Source organism: Cryptomeria japonica, chromosome 4 (assembly GCF_030272615.1).
Source record: "Cryptomeria japonica chromosome 4, Sugi_1.0, whole genome shotgun sequence".
Classification (NCBI taxonomy): Eukaryota; Viridiplantae; Streptophyta; class Pinopsida; order Cupressales; family Cupressaceae; genus Cryptomeria; species Cryptomeria japonica.
In genome coordinates this window covers 649,852,776-649,856,579 of record NC_081408.1, presented here as the reverse complement: position 1 = coordinate 649,856,579, position 3,804 = coordinate 649,852,776, and the positions used below count along the sequence as shown (strand labels likewise).

At 38.4% G+C, this 3,804-nt stretch overlaps 1 long non-coding RNA gene across 1 annotated transcript; it reads left to right on the top strand.

Annotated features, from left to right (window-relative positions):
• Nucleotides 1-330: 330 nt before the first annotated feature.
• On the top strand, nucleotides 331-1,360 carry LOC131875508 (uncharacterized). Its single transcript, XR_009372367.1, has 2 exons — nucleotides 331-1,005; nucleotides 1,126-1,360. It is a non-coding gene; the product is annotated as an uncharacterized LOC131875508 (long non-coding RNA).
• The last annotated feature ends 2,444 nt before the right edge of the window (nucleotides 1,361-3,804 follow it).

Sequence of the window (3,804 nt, the reverse complement as noted above, 5' to 3'; positions counted from 1 at the left end):
TTTGGACTTTGTGGAACGCCGAAAGATTATTTCGGCTCGTTAATTCGTGTCTGATAAGACAATAAATTTGTCGTAGACGCGTTCGAGAAAATAAGTCAATTTTGTGGGACAATCTCCGACTCGCAAATCTTGACTTTTCTGTCCCTCACGCCACGAATAACCATTAGTCTTCTGTTTTTTTAACTTGTTGCGGACCGAGAGATATAAAATGTAGGAGTTGAGAATTAACACGTAGCACGTGTTGGAACTTTCTACTGCCCTTGCCTTCACTTGGTTGTGTATAAATACTCTAACCCTTGCACCATTTCAATTCACCACCAAAAATGGCGATGGCTCTTCATCATTCCCTTTTACTTATCGTCTTGTTGGCATTTGTGTCAGTGTGTTCGTCGGAGAGGCCATTGCCTCCCTTCCACCACAATGGAAAGCCTTTACCAGGAGCTCACCCTCCTACGCTTCCCCCGCCACTTCACAAACCACAACCACACCATCCTTCTCCCTTTGTTCCAAAGCCTCCACCCCTTCACAAGCCCCCATTTGAAGGGAAACCTCCCATGAAAGGTGCTCCTCCACTTCCAAAGCCGCAACCACACCCCGCTTCTCCATTTATTCCAAAGCCTCCCCCACTTCACAAGCCTCCATTTGAAAAGAAACCTCCCATAAAAGATGGTCACTTGTCTTCTCCCCCTAATGCTCGTCAATCTCCTCCCCTTCCCAAAGTTAAACCACCCCTTATTCCCAAGCCTCCACCAGTGCATGGCAAAGTGCCTCCTCATACCATCAATGAGCACCCCACTTCTTTCTCCCATGGAAAACCTCATCCTCCTCTTACTCCTCCTTTTCACAAGCCAGGTTCCCCCATCTTCAATCCCCATGGCCAACCCCATCCTCCCTTGAAGAAATCTCCTCCCAAGCCAGTAGTAAAGCCCCCACCAAAGCATGGACACTACAATTCTCCTGTCATGCATAAGTCTCCTCCACCTCACCCTACTTATTAGATATTTTGTAAGTTCATAATTCTGTTTTTACTGACTTTACATTTCCATAGCTTGGATATGTTTGTAATCGTACAAAATTTAGCTAGGCTGCTTGACTGATTAAGTTTCCTTTTCGTTCTTGTTACAGGTAGCCAATCGTGGAAAATATATAGACCGTATGTAAAGGAGAGGTGGTTTAGATTCTACTCATCCATAGTAGTATTGTCTACTACATGTTGCTTTCGCCGATGATGGGAGACATGAATTCCTTAGAAATGTTGTTATCGATCGGTGAATACTAGAAGCTGCGGCTTTTCTGTGTATTATCGTATTGTCATATTATAGATGGTTTCATATTACAATAATGAATCGTTTTAGATGAATATTGCGTCCTAACGCTGATGAGTACTTCCCGCTGTTAAAAAATTGTTCAATACCTCTTCAATATTATATTTGTTGTTTACATTTGAATTTTGATAAGGTTTGAGTGTTAAATAATGTGATTCTCAATTACGGGAACGAGGAAAGTCGATTTAAACAACTTACTAATTTTTTAGTTAATTGAAATCGTTGCATCTGGGGAGGCCTGGAATTAAAAAAAGCCGCACCTGTCAAATCGATTTAAATAATGAACTAAGTTCACTTTCGTAAATTCTATATCAACTTTTCATCTACAAGAAAAAAATTGATAGCCGTGAACTGTATTGTGCCACCGTGACATGATCGCATTTGTAACAAAAACTGCACAACAATATAATTCTTGAAATGTTTTCGGAAGTAAGAAAAATTTATTGTTCAAATGTTTTGTACTAATGTCTGGCGTATCTACAAACAAATATGAGACACATCTTGATAGTTTATTGTCAACCATCCAAAAAACTATCACACATTTTATTTTTTCTTCTCTCTTAAGTTCTCTTTTGTAGTTATTATCATGTACTTTCTGTCCCTTAAGTTGTCTCTTTATGCCAAATACAATATTAACGTGCTCTTTGGCTTGAAGTGTTAGCTCCCGGCCTTCAGTAGAATGATGGAGCGAGGAGAATTTATCTAGTATAGCATGTTTAGTTACCTATTTGTGACCACTAAATGCATTGGGCTACACTCATAAAAAATAGTTTGTAGATAAGGGAGTTTTGTCATGGTTCTTGAAGGAAAAATTATAGTTGGAAATATATCATTCTTTCTTTTGAAGAATCTTGATAAAATTTCTATATGAGATTATGTTGTCAATGAAATTAATGTGCCAATAAATAAAATACAATTTTTTAAGACGAGCAAAAAAATGTTTAACTATTAATAATATCAGATTTCCACAATTCATAATTTAGTTGTTGTATTTTTTTAGATTAAAATGTGTTTGAGTATTTTATCAACATTTTGGATCATACTTCATGATCTATCATGAAGATACAAAAGAGCTAAAGGAGACAAAAAATGATCACTTACAACTACGATCAACTTATAAAAGGGAGGGAGGATGGGAGGTGGCATGTAGATCAATGCAAAGGGGGAGAATTAGAAAAATAAGTAAAAGGTGACAATACTTTTAATATTCAGTTTTATTTCATGTTCTAATATTTTTTTGCTATATTATAATATATTTAGTTTCCAAATATAATACATAGACTATATATTTTTATTGCATATTATAATATGCTATATGCATAATATATTACAAACTACAATTAGTATAATATAGTATATTTATATTATAATTTAATTTATTCTTATTATTATATATCAACAATTATAATATTTTAACCTTGGAGAAATAGAGGGGCTTGTTTCCTGTAGAGTCTACATCCCTTGTTCAAACCATAAAGTTGAAGCCAGGGTTTCAAATGAGTGCAAGCGGGAATGGCAGTGGGCGAGGGTTGGGGGGTAAGGTTTCAATGGCAAAGGACGATGCTGAGGATGCAGATGGTGGAGATGGGAAGGGCATGTCTCGCTCCTCGTCAATGCTACTTGTTTGTGCCTTGTGTTGGAGTGAGCTTGGGAGTGGCCATTTTTTAGGAGTAAGGGTTCAAGTCGATGTTCTCATGGTTGTGGTTGCAGACTTGGCAATAGATGGTTTTGGCAGAGGGTGGTTGTGGATGCCCTCCTCATGTGCCGTGAGGGATGGTTCTCTTGCGGTTGGAGAGAGTGATTGTGCGGATTGTTGTGTGGAAACTGGTCAGGGTGTTTGCATTTGGTTTGGTAAGGCTGTTATACACTCCTATTTTGGGTTGTGGTTGTTTTCGCTCATCGCTCTTTGTTGATCCCTGTCTGGGCCTCTAGCTTTTTTGGGTGTACAGTTCGACATAGATTTTAGAGGGCTTTGACTCCCCTCCTTGTTGACTATAGACAACCTTGGCATTGTCTGCTACCCTGGGTAGTCTCTTTGTTTTTATTCTCAAGGGTTAACCACATCTTTGTCTATTGAGGTGACTTTATCTCCTATAGAGGTGGAGATGGGTTTGGCTTGTTTATCCTTGATTATATGTAGGGAGTTGTATCGAGTGGTTGTTTTCCTTTGGAGATGGAGTTTTCCCACATGTTACTTTGGGAGCTATTATGGATTATGTGGTTTTCGCTTGTCCTTTTCTCTCTTGTGTATGGCTAGAGGCTTTTTTACTCTACTCCTATTATGGTTTTGGGAGCCATGCTAAAACCTAGTGCTTTTGGTTTGGGGATCCTATTAAAACTCCATGTGGTGGGTATTATTGGTTATGGGATCCTTGTGAAATCCCCAGTTCTTTTGTTTTAGAGGAAGGTTAAGGGAGCCTTTTTAAAACCCTTGTTTTTTTCTATTGATAAGGTCTGGTTTTTCATGTCTATCTTTTTC